This window comes from Zootoca vivipara, chromosome 11, assembly GCF_963506605.1.
Source record: "Zootoca vivipara chromosome 11, rZooViv1.1, whole genome shotgun sequence".
In the NCBI taxonomy this organism is placed as follows: domain Eukaryota; kingdom Metazoa; phylum Chordata; class Lepidosauria; order Squamata; family Lacertidae; genus Zootoca; species Zootoca vivipara.
This window is the reverse complement of record NC_083286.1, coordinates 62,262,076-62,275,481: the sequence shown is the minus strand read 5'-3', so window position 1 is coordinate 62,275,481 and position 13,406 is coordinate 62,262,076. Positions and strand designations below refer to the sequence as shown.

At 47.4% G+C, this 13,406-nt stretch overlaps 1 protein-coding gene across 5 annotated transcripts in view; it reads right to left on the bottom strand.

The window, feature by feature from the left end:
- The window catches only part of CNTFR (ciliary neurotrophic factor receptor), a 367,284-nt gene that overhangs the window by 163,597 nt on the left and 190,281 nt on the right, over positions 1–13,406 (bottom strand). The window lies entirely within an intron of this gene.

The window sequence follows — 13,406 nt, the reverse complement described above, 5'->3', positions numbered from 1 at the left end:
TCCGCAGAGTACTTAAACTGAAGTGTTCATAAACTGAAGCAAACTTTCCCATTGAAAGTAATGGAAAGTGGATTAATCCGTTCCAGACGGGTCCGCGGAGTACTTAAACTGAAGCGTTCATAAACTGAAGCATGGGTGTAATTGGTTCCGGAAGTCTGTTCATAAACTGAAGCGTTCATAAACTGAAGCAAACTTTCCCATTGAAAGTAATGGAAAGTGAATTAATCCGTTCCAGATGGGTCCGCGGCGTTCATAAACCGAAAATTCATAAACCGAGGTGTTCATAAACCGAGGTTCCACTGTATTTATATTTTTGCAGAGACAAAATACTGTTGTTTTTTATTTAAAAAATCATAGAATCACAGTAATTTACACCTTCAGCAACTCCCTGGTGCACCCTTAGTGCCCCCCTGGCTAATTCCCCTCCCACAGGTAGGAACACCCACTTTGGGAACCCCTGATTTTGATGATCTCCATGCTACACTTTGCACAAGCCAGAGGCTGGTTGGCAACGAGGTAAATCCAGAAAAGAACAGGATCCTTTAAAAAACACATAACGAACGCACAGTCTGCTCTGCGTTTTGCTTCTCATTTTTGTCACAAGCCAGGGATGGATCGGGGTCCCCCATGTCACCTTCAACAGGACCAAACGTGTTCCGGATTAGTGCTGGCTACGTGGGGCTGCCTAAGGAAAGGCTTTGCACACGAACCCAGGAAGCTGCCTTAGATCAGTGCTGCCCATGCCGACTGCCAGTGGACTCTCCAAAGTCTCTCAGGTGAGTGTCTTTCACAGCCCTACACCTGGAGATGCCTAGGGACGAACTGCAGACCTGGGTTTATAAACTGGTGCAAAGAGGAACAGGTGAAGAGTTGGTGGGAGCTGGTTTCCTGGAGCACATGACTCCATTATAATTTTACCTTCTCCACCAGCTTCCAGTCTGTTTACAGACCTAATCTGAGATGCTGGTTTTATTACCTTCCAAATGAAGGTAATAAAAAATGAAGCTGAATGTTCAGGAGAGATAAAAGGAGCCCCTTTTTCATGCAGTGCATAAACTACATACAGCGCTCCAACAGGAGACCAACCTAGATCGCTTTAAAAGAGGCTTAGACAAACTGGACTAGATGGGCCATAGGCCTGATCCAGCAGCCTCTTCTACGTTCATAGAGAACTGCTTATGATTACAGCCCCCACTTCCCGCCCCCCCAGCTCAGTTCAGTACGCAGCCAGAATACACTCTCGAGATACATTGCAACTGTAAGTAGTTTAATAAGTGGAGATTAATAGGGTTATTTAAAAATGGAGATGATTACTATCCGTCCAAAAATAGCAAGTCGTTCCTCTTCTCGGAGCAATAGAGGACGTGGATTGCTCCGATTCAGGAAGGAAGCTGCTCTTTCACGCCTTGGGAGCCTGCCTCGGTTTATCCAGGAAGTCTGGCTGTGCAGAAGAACCTAACCTCAGGGGGCTGCTTTGGGTTGGGGGGGGCAGCAGTTGGCAGGGATCCCCGGGCCACACAGCTGACCTTTGCTCTGCCAACCATGCTGAGAGAGAGTCTTGGCAGCCGCCAGGCCACAGGCTGCCCAGCTGGCAGGGAGTGTCACACCAATGTTCCGTTTCCCGGCTAAACAAAACGAGTAAATAACTGATTGTTTAAAACCCACCAAGTGACAACTGAAAAGGCGAAGCCTAAATGAAGGGTGGCAGCAGAGAAGGGAGCGCGATGGCGGGTCTATAAAACCAATGAGCGGTTTTTGCAATTTAATTTATTTCATGGAACAAGAGCTCGCAGGAAGCAGGTTGGACAACTGATGGAAGAGGCGAGGAGATGAAGGACGGGACCTCTCTCCCCAAAGAAACAAGTGGGCTTGGGAACTCCCTGCCTGGGAAAGTTGCGGGTGTCAAATGGGATAAAACAGAAACAGGCAAATGTGGGACAGGATCAATCATAGAAGCATAGAATTTTGGAGGTGGAAGGGATCCCGGGAGGTCATCTAGTCCAACCCCCTGCAATGCAGGAATCTCAGCTAAAGCATCCAAGACAGGTGGACACCCAGCCTCTGCTTAAAAACCTCCAACAAAGGAGAGTCCGCCTTCTCCCAAGGGAGTCTGTTCCAACAGCTCTTGCTGTCAGAATGTACTTCTTAATGTTTAATTAGAATCTCCCTTCTTGTCATTTGAATCCACTGGAACAGCAAAACAAGCTTGCTCCATCTTCCACGTGACAGTCCTTCAGGTATATGAAGAATTGTTGGCCCTTTCAAAAACCTCTACTCAATGCTTGCTGAGGAGCAACAAAAAGGATTGTGTTGAATCTCAGACTTGGAAAATACACCTTTTTAAAAAAAAATCACATGCTACTTGAAGGCACCAGAGGTGATGTAAAAATACAATTCATTTTCTACACCTACCGAGCAATAAAACTGTAGCTGGTGAGGGAATATTGCTGCCTTGGGCTCCCTTGGGAGAAAGGATGGGATGCAAACCAAATGGATAAATCAGTAATAATATCCCATGCAAACTGACATTTGGGTGAAATTTGGAAACTGAATCCAGGTTTTTTTGGTATGCACACCTTTCAAGAGTCACTTTCGAGGAACGGGTTTTTAAAAAGAAAAGGAAGGCAGCTTAAAGTATTAACCCTTGGATTTAAACTGTTAAAACAGGCAACTTTTTAAATATTCTGCAAAATGTAAGAATGTAAGTAGAGCCCGCTGGATCAGGCCCAGCTATTCCAGCATCCTGTTCTCCCCGTGGCCAACCAGATGCCCCTTCTGGTAAACCCACAAGCAGGATTTGAGCCCTCTGCCCTTCTGTGGTTTCCAGCCAATAAATGCTAAAAAGAAGGACGTTTAAATTAGCTGGTGCCGATGTTTACTTGGAAGTCCCAAGTCCATTTGCTCGAGAATCCCCTCCACGCATGTACAGAGTTCTTTTTAGTTCTGAACTCTTCCAGACAGTGCTGGATTTATGCATAAGCTAAACAAGCTATAGCCTAGGGCCCCATTCTCTTGGGGCCCCCAAAAAAATTTAAAGGGAAAAAAACCTGGATGTACATTTCCAAAATATCAGATAAAAACAAATGAAATAAAACCTACATACAGCAACAATGTTTTGTGTTGTGTAGGCTGCTGTGATGTAAGTCATGGGCCCCGCCTGCTAGCCTGTTCCCTAAAATATCACTGGTTTCCTCATTTCTATATGTAGGGTGCCTACATTCTGCATGTGCAAATGGCTTTAGATACTTATTAGGTCCATCAATTACCAGATAACATATATTCAACACAAAAAACAGTGACAATTTGTTGTTGACAAAGGACAGCTGGACATATAAAGGGCCCCATTACCTTCAGTAGCTTAAAGGTAAAGGTAAAGGGACCCCTGACCGTTAGGTCCAGTCGCGGACAACTCTGGGGTTGCGGCGCTCATCTCGCTTTACTGGTCGAGGGAGCCGGCGTACAGCTTCCGGGTGATGTGGCCAGCATGACTAAGCCGCTTCTGGCGAACCAGAGCAGCGCACGGAAACGCCGTTTACCTTCCCACCGGAGTGGTACCTATTTATCTACTTGCACTTTGACGTGCTTTCTAACAGCTAGGTTGGCAGGAGCAGGGACCGAAGAACGGGAGCTCACCCCGTCGCGGGGATTCGAACTGCTGACCTTCTGATCGGCAAGCCCTAGGCTCAGTGGTTTAACCCGCAGTGCCACCTGCTTAGTAGCTTAGGGCCTCATCAAACCTAAATCCGGCTCTGCTTCCAGATGTTGGTGGAGGTTCACCTGTCCACCTACTTTTCCAGAGGTGAACACAACTGGCACAGGATGGCCAGGGAGATTTTTTTTGGGGGGGGGGGAGTATTCTCCCTTTTGTGAACTACAGATGCTCCCTGGCTCCCGCTTCCTCTCCCTCCTCTCCCAGTGCTCATGGTAGTACCTCGCAGGCTCAGCCGCCAACATCCCCCACCATCTGGACAGCATCACCACTCAGCTCATAAGGCTCCGTGCATTAAAGCCAGGAGAGAGACATAATTCAGCCAGAGCCTGCCTTGCGCTCTTGCCCTCGCCTGACCTCTGCCCCCAGCCGCAGCGGCACACCTTGGCTCTATCATCATAAATGTGCTTCCTGTGGCTCCCTGAAGACCCACCACCAACATCCAAGGAAGCATTGCAGGCTTCCCAGAAAGCCTTTGAAACTTTGGAGTCACAATCGTGTGTGTGTTTGTGTGTTGCAACCAGGTGTTTGCGCGCACATGGAGGAAGGCAGTTCCCCTTCCAAGCCACAGGAGGTAGGGAGAACTCCTGCCCCAAACCCCAAAGTCCTCCTCGGATGAAAGATTGCATTTGTGATGCTCAGAGATGCTGGGGGCCTTGGCTGGTTCTCCTAACCCATTAAGGGCAAGGGGAGGAAAAACTCGCTAGGAAAATTACTGAGACTTTTGCAGCTGTCACAAAATACCCATCCCACATTTATAATAACTCGTCCTTTGTGTGTGGCAGTCTCTACACCTCGGAACTCCCTGCCTATTGATTGGCACCAGGCAGGCACATTCCCTATACTCTTTTTGGCACCTGCTAAAAAACCTTCCTGTTTGGATAAGGCAGCCCAGGTGTTTAGAAAGCTGTTGTGAGTTTTAATCTGTTTTTAGTCTATAGTTTGACCAAACTGCGGGAGGCAGTGGAAGACAGGAGTGCCTGGCGTGCTATGGTCCATGGGGTCACGAAGAGTCGGACACGACTAAACGACTAAACAACAACAACAACAATGTTATTGTTTTCTCTTTTTCATTAACTGCTTTGAGTTATTTTTTTTGGGGGGGGGGGTTGCACTAAAGCACTGGATACATTCTATTAAACAAACAAACAAATAAATAAATTGTGGTCTTGTAGCTGCCAGGGTGGCATTAAAGACGCATCATTCTTCTCCAAAGCGCTCCTACCTAAATACCCACACAGAGGACGCCCAGATTCTAGACTCTTCAACTGGAGCAGCAAAGAACAAAGGCAGGTGACTGAGAGTCACCACATCTTGCCCAGTCTTTTATAGCCCAGGGGCAAGAAAGGCAAAGGATGGGAGGATTGGCAACTGGGGAAATGGGGCACGAGGTCAGTCTACTTTGGGTGGCATGACGGGCGGCTCTGAATCGCCACATTCATAGAACCATGGCATTGTAGAGTTGGAAGGGACCCCTTGACGTCATCTAGCCCAACCCCTTGCAAGGCAGGAATCACAGCTACAGGATCCCTCCCTGACAGATGGCTGTCCAAACTCTGTTAAGAAACCTGCAAGGAAGGAGAGTCGACCACCTTCTCCATCCACTTTCTCCACGCAGTGCCTTCTTTTATAAGCTTCCACCATGTTGTGTCTTCCTCACACTTCCCCTAAACGCTGCAACATGACATACAGTGCAAGCCTGAGGTCTCATCAAAGCCGAGTGTGATAGGAGATGTAGTTTCTGCAGAGAGCGCTGAAGCACAGCTGGAAGGAAAGGGCTGCCTAATCCGTTCTGTTCTGTTTGGACATGGATACTGGCGTTTCAATAAATCGTGCAAGGGTTTCTTTTGCTGCAAACTGCAAACATGTTGGTCTGAAATAAGCATGCAATGAATTTTCGCTACAGCTTTCCGTTTCGGAACGGATACCGGGGAAACTGTGTGCAATTGTCAGCTTGCGCGCAAGGTAATTTACTCACCTTCAAGCCACAGACAACAGCCGAGCCTTCTGTTCTCTGCCCTTCAGATGCCCGAGCCAACAAATTCTGACCAAAGCCATCAAGACTGTGTTATGTTTAGGGCAAATGGAAAACAGAGATAAAGGGACTGGCCAGGAGCAGCTGGGCAGGGAGCAGGAGGCAAACAACCTTTTGCTCAGATTCAGAAAGGAAAATTCTTTTATCGAGGACACAGAACCATCTGCTTCTATGGACTGTGACCTCAACCAGCCCACAGCCCAACGCAGCTTTCAAAGAAGCATTTTTCTGCAAGGCTCAAGTTGGGTGGAGAGAGAAAGACATGCCTAAGGCGGACTGCTTCCAATGGTATGGAAAGCTTCCCCAACCTGGCGCCCTCTGGCTCCTTTGCACCACCACTTCTATCAACCTCCACCAGCATGGCTATTGCACTGGGGGGGGGGCGCGGCAGATGGGAGATACCACCCCAGACCACCAGGCGGGGGGGGGGGGGGAGGCCTCAGAGATGCTTCTGCATTGGAATAGGCCACTTCCCTTGCAAAATAAAAATGCTATTGCAATTGTTTCAACCAGAGGTGAGCAACTGGTGAAACTCCAGCGCACTTATTTATTTTTGATCAGCATTTCCAGAGGGTTCCCCACCTCAACCCCACCCCAAGTGCAGAAAGTAAATTAGCTTTTACCCTGTTCTGCTCTGGTGCCAGTTCAGGTTGAATCATAGAATCATAGAGTTGGAAGAGACCACAAGGGCCATCCAGTCCAACCCACTGCCAAGCAGGAAACACCATCAAAGCATTCTTGACATATGCCTGCCAAGCCTCTGCTTAAAGACCTCCAAAGAAGGAGACTCCACCACACTCCTTGGTAGCAAATTCCACTGCCGAACAGCTCTTACTGTCAGGAAGTTCTTCCTAATGTTGAGGTGGAATCTTCTTTCTTGTAGTTTGAATCCATTGCTCCGTGTCCGCTTCTCTGGAGCAGCAGAAAACAACCTTTCTCCCTCCTCTATATGACATCCTTTTATATATTTGAACATGGCTATCATATCACCCCTTAACCTTCTCTTCTCCAGGCTAAACATACCCAGCTCCCTAAGTGAACTACTTGCTGTGACAAGTTGTTGAAGTGAACTACTTGCTGTGACCGAGGTGGAAAGCAAAACCTCTGCCCAGCTCTTCCAGGTCCCATCACCTCGTGGAGAATCCCTCCACGCCGTGGCCTCATGCCTGGTGTTCTATCCCTGTGCTCTGGTAAGACACCATGGGAGACATTTGGCTCCTGTGGTTCAGGGGAACACAAGAACATCAGGAGAGCTCTGTCGGATCAGGCAAAGGGCCCTTCTTAGTCAAGCCTCCTGTGGCCAGCCAGATGCCTCTTCTGGGAAACCCATAAGCAGGATTCGACCACAAGAGCCCTCTCCCCTCCTGCGGTTTCCAGAAACTGGGGTTCAGAAGCATTGCTGCCTCCAAGAATGGAGGCAGAGCAGAGCCATGGTGGCAGGTAGCCATTTAAAGTGTTCTCCATGAATCCTCTTTGAAAGTCATGTAGGTTGGTAGCCATCAGTGTCTCCTGTGGAAGGGAGTTCCGCAGTTTAACTCTGAATCTTGTGAATCTCACAACATTCAGTTTCATTGGGTGCGAACAAGTTCCAGTGTTTTGAGAGAGGAAGGAAAACCTTTTCTCTTTCCATTTTCTCCATGCCAGGCATAACTGTATAAACTTCTGTCATGTTGCATCTTACCCGCCTTTAAAAAAAATATCACAAATTCTGCAACTTTTCTTCCTGGAAAGTCTGAAATGACCTCAGTCCAGGGGTTGGGGGGGGGGGGACTTGTAAGTTTTTAACAATCTTCTCAAATGTAACAGAATTTAGAATGGGAAAATGCTAGATATGTAGCCCAATCTCATGCACATTAACTTGCAAATCTTGACTAAATTCAACAAGACATCTTCACATCACTATTACAACCTTGGATTCCTCCCCTTTTTCGAGTTGAGGCCAAACTAGTGCTCATTCCTCAGAAACATTTTCAGGGGCACTGAAAAGCACTTCCCTTTTACAGCAAACCTCCTCCCCCCCCCCCCCGGCAAAAATGACAATTTATTCATGGAGAGAGCTCTCTTTTGTCTTTACTCTCCATGGATATCACTTTCCTTAGTGACAGACATCGTCATACAGCCAAGGCTGATGGCATTGTCATAGCAGACCACTCATTGTCGATCCCTAAATCAGATAAAATCAAATTAAACAGGCAAATCTGGAAGGAGGAAAATAAACACACCAAAAACTACACAGAAGCTTCAGCAATTGAAGAGCAGAGAGCTCCCTGCCACAAATTATTAACCCCATTAAGTCTGAGGCTCTGAAGCTCAACATCAAAAAAACCAAGATCATGGCCACTGGTCCCATCACCTCCTGGCAAATAGAAGGGGAAGAAATGGAGGCAGTGAGAGATTTTACTTTCTTGGGCTCCTTGATCACTGCAGATGGTGACAGCAGTCACGAAATTAAAAGACGTCTGCTTCTTGGGAGAAAAGCAATGACAAACCTAGACAGCATCTTAAAAAGCAGAGACATCACCTTGCCGACAAAGGTCCGTATAGTTAAAGCTATGGTTTTCCCAGTAGTGATGTATGGAAGTGAGAGCTGGACCATAAAGAAGGCTGATCGCCAAAGAATAAATGTTTTTGAATTATGGTGCTGGAGGAGACTCTTGAGAGTCCCATGGACTGTAAGAAGATCAAACCTATCCATTCTGAAGGAAATCAGCCCTGAGTGCTCACTGGAAGGACAGATCGTGAAGCTGAGGCTCCAATACTTTGGCCACCTCATGAGAAGAGAAGACTCCCTGGAAAAGACCCTGATGTTGGGAAAGATTGAGGGCACAAGGAGAAGGGGACGACAGAGGACGAGATGGTTGGACAGTGTTCTCGAAGCTACGAACATGAGTCTGACCAAACTGCGGGAGGCAGTGGAAGACAGGAGTGCCTGGCGTGCTTTGGTCCATGGAGTCACGAAGAGTCGGACACGACGAAACAACTAAACAACAACAACAAGTCGGGGGGTGGGTGGGTCCTGCTTTCCCTTCTCTCAGAGTGTGCTTGCACGCTTGCACACACAGTTCACTAGACACATAGAGAAACTCTCTATGTTCCAACTCAAAGTCCATCCCTCCCAGTGTTGACATGATTCTTTCACAGTGCTCTAAACCCTGCCAAATCCATGTATTCCCCACCTTCACAGCTGCCACCTCATGCAGTAGACCACCTGTGTCCCCATTTTACAGAAACAGATTTCTCAACGGCACCCAAAGGGAGTTAGAAAGAGGCCTGTCTCCTAGGTCCAGGGACTGAGATGTGATCCAAGCACGTTCTGGATCTCACCGGCTCTCGTTTTCCGGAGTTTCGTCTGCTTCTGGGGGTGTAGCGTGAGTGGGATTCACGAGCCCTGCCCCCCCTTACCCACCCCATTCATCCCCCGCGTGGAAATTGCATGCTGATCCATGAATGCTCCCCTCCCCCGTCACTTTCGCTCTTGCTCATGGGATGAGACAGGCCAGGAGCTCACAGCGAGATGCCCGCAGGCTCTGGCTGCTGTTGTCCAGCTGTTCCGCTGCAGCTCCCTGGGGTCGAGGTTGTTCTAAGGACGGCTGTCTCCCCAACACCAACACACACACATTCGGAAGGAAGGAAGGAAGGAAGGAAGGAAGGAAGGAAGGAAGGAAGGAAGGAAGGAAGGAAGGAAGGAAGGAATCATAGAATTGTAGAGATGGGTGAGATACCCCCAAGGGTCATCTAGTCCAACCCCCTGCAATGCAGCAATCTCAACTAAAGCATCCATGACAAAGGGTCATCCAGCCTCTGCTTAAGAACCTCCAAGGAAGGAGAGTCCATCACCTCCTGAGGGAGACCGTTCCCACTGTCGAACAGCTCTTGCTACCAGAAAATTCTTCCTGAGGTTTGTCGGAATCTCCTTTCTTGCCATTTGAATTCATTGGTTCCGTTCCGACCCTCTGATACCGCTGAGCCTCTTGGGCTTGCAGATCAGAAGGTCAGCAGTTCTAACCCCATGACTGGGTGAGCTCCCGTTGCTCCATCCCAGCTCCTGCCAATCTAGCAGTTCGAAAGCATGCCAGTGCAAGTAGATAAATAGGTACCGCTGCGGAGGGAAGGTAAATGGCATTTCCGTGCTCTCTGGTTTCTATCACGGTGTCCCGTTGCGCCAGAAGCAGTTTAGTCATGCTGGCCACATGACCTGGAAAGCTGTCTGTGGATGAATGCAGACTCCCTTGGCTTGAAAAGCGAGATGAGCACCGCAACCCACAGTCACCTTTGACTATTTAAAACCTGCGACAAACTAGAGGCGCATCTTTCCCCACGATCATCGCAGGGTGGCTACCCCCTAGCACCATCAGCAGGCCAAGCCAGGTAAACCTTGCCACCGTCGGACTTCTCCCTCAAGGCGGAGGCACTTTGCAAGAGCTGTGCTCCTCTCCCGCTGAATTGGCTTAACATGAGGGACGCAAGCTGATTATCATAAGCAAGGTATGTGCCCTTGATGCTCAAACCGAATGCGCAGATGGCAGCGCTAGCATGGCTGTTGCTGGGTGACCTTGGCAACCCCCACATAACAGCAACATATGCAAGTGCGCAGAGGAGAGGCTTCCTTCCTACACAGGGGGAAAACAGGCTAGAAAGCCATTGTGCACCTAAAGAGGAAGAAAGGCTTTCTAAAGTTCAAATAATAATAATAATAATAATAATAATAATAATAATAATAATAATAATAATTTACTATTTATACCCCGCCCATTTGGCTGGGTTTCCCCAGCCACTCTGGGCGGGTTACAACAAAAAAATGAAATAAAATAATCTATTAAACATTAAAAGCCTCCCTAAACAGGGCTGCCTTCAGATGTCTTCTAAAAATCTGGTAGCTGTTTTTCTCTTTGACATCTGATGGGAGGCGTTCCACAGGGCGGGTGCCACCACCGAGAAGGCCCTCTGCCTGGTTCCCTGCAACATGGCTTCTCGCAACGAGGGAACCGCCAGAAGGCCCTCGGCACTGGACCTCAGTGTCCGGGTAGAATGACGGGGGTGGAGACTTCACATAAGCTGAAGTCCAGATTGAAGGATCTGTGCTCAGCATTCCTTACCTCATGTTTTAATATAATAGGAAGAGCCTGCTGGATCAGGCCAATGGCCCACCTAGTCCATAATCCTGTTCCCACATAGGCCAAGCAGATGCTAGTAGGAAACATGCAAGCAGGATTCGAACCCAAGAGCCCTCTCCCCTCCTGCAGTTTCCAGCAGCTGGCCTTGAGAAGCACTGCTGCCTATTCGACTGCAGGCGTAGAGCATAGACATCCTGCCTAGTGGCCAGCGACAGCCCTCTCCTCCTCCGTGAATTTATGCAGCCCTCTTTTGAAGTTGGTGGCCATCACTGCTTCCTGCGGCAGAGAGTTCCACAGTTCCCCCAAGCGCTGCGTGAAAAAGTGCTTTCTTTGATCTGCCCTGAATCTTCCAACTAAGACTATAGTTCGAATAAGTGGGAAGCACTCCATTCAGAAGCCTGCCGGGCTCCTTCGGAAAGGCGTGTGGGATATAAATGAAATTCATCATTCATCATCAATTGAAATGGTGTCCCAGTGTGATACTGAATTTCATTTTTTTTAAAAAATGATTTCCAGTTATATACATTTCAATAGTTTTTAAAATCATTTTAACATTTCGAAACTTGACTTCCTTCCCCCTCTTTCTGCAGCTCCTTAAATTTTATTTTTTATATTTCCTGCATATTCCAAATTAACTTATTCATTTATTCATCTAAACATATACTTTTATAAAACTTCAGGTTATTACAATAATCCTGCCAGTGTTCTTGTCTGTTTACAGATTGTTTGTAAATATATTGTAAATATTCAATAAACCATTTCCATTCTTTTTATAAAAAGTTTGTTATCTTGATTTCTGATTTTTCCGGTAAGTTTCGCCATTTCTGCATATTCCATCAGTTTTTGTATCCATTCTTATTTCATCGGGACTTCTTCTTCCTTCAATTTTTGGGCAGATAACATTCTTGCCACTGTAGTTGCATAATGAATAAATTTCTATACAGTTTGGGTATAGAGTTCTGCCCCTATAATTCCCCAAAAGGATACTGTGTGATACTGAATTTCATGGCTCAATTTCACACAGTTACTCCAAGAGGCAACCAGCAGTTGATGCTCCACACCTTGACCCTCCAGAGCCTGGGAGGGTGCGAGAGAGGTTTGCACAATTTGCGATGCACCAGGTTGACTAATGGATAGGAAGAAAGGAAGCTGCCACTGGCCCATCTAGTTACACTACTGGTCCACCCAGGTCTGTATTCTCTAGACCAGGGATGTACAACTCCCAAGAGACTGCGATCTACTCCCGGGGGGGGGGGGGAACTGGCAGTGATCTACCCACTTGGGGTGGGGGTGGGGGAGACCAAAGTTGTAGAGCTTTTTTAGGGGAGCAAGTCAAAGTTGTAAAGCTTTTTTAGGGGAGCAAGTCAAAGTTGTAGAGCTTTTTTAGGGGAGCAAGTCAAAGTTGTAAAGCTTTTTTAGGGGAGCAAGTCAAAGTTGTAAAGCTTTTTGAGGGGAGCAAGTCGAAGTTGTAAAGCTTTTTTAGGGGAGCAAGTCAAAGTTGTAGAGCTTTTTTAGGGGAGCAAGTCAAAGTTGTAGAGCTTTTTTAGGAGGGGCAGGTCAAAGGTGTTGGGCTTTTTTGGGGGGGGCTTCCCAGGGTGGCTGACCTTGTTTTTAGAGGGGGGCTTCCCAGAATTGTAGACCTTTTTTTAAAACAGTAATGTGCACAATTAATTGAAATCACTCACCAACAACACGGCCGCTAACATGTGAATGCAGCGCTACACCAGACAACAAAGAAACGCCCGCTAAATGTGACACAGGGAAAGACCAAGGAGGGAGGGGGGCAGAGACATCATTCTAAACAACGCGAGTGATAAGGATCCCACGATCGCGGTCGACAGCTTGGACACCCCTGATCTAGACTGAGTGGTAGGAGATCTCTCCATGGTTCCAGGAATGAACTTCCCCTCCACTCATCCCTGGAGATGCCAGGAAATGAACCTATTCTCTAACCTAGGTATTCTCCAATGAACTATGGCCCTACCTGAAAGGCAGTTTCAGTGCTATGTTCAGGTAAGTGGGCAACAAGCTACGCCGGGATGAATAAATCCAGTAAGGTGAAAGTGATGCTGCCGGTGTACAAAGCCCTATACAGCCTGGGAAGAGGATGCTTAAGAGGTCAGATCCTTCCTTATATATCCTGTCAATCACTGCACTCTGCACCCCTGCAGAAATCATCTTATCAGAAGGTCTGCTCCACATGGTGCAGGAATCGAGCCTTTAGTGAGGCAGCACCTGCCCTATGGAACTGCCTGCCACTAGATATCAGGCAGGCACAAAACTCTATTGCCTATTTAAGACCTTTATTTTTTAACAAGCCTTTTAAGTTGAATTAAATAATCACAATCCCTGTCTGGTATCTGCATAAAAGACTGTTTTCATTGCTAAATTACTTTGGGATGTTTATAGGAAGCCATGCATAAATAAATGAGATAAGTAAATAAATGCACAAAAGCGGAAAGGTAGGGGTTTCTTAGTGAAGGCTGTGTTCACAGGCCAGGTAATAACACCCAGTAAAGTGAGGAAGATGACAGAGCTTTCTAGAGGC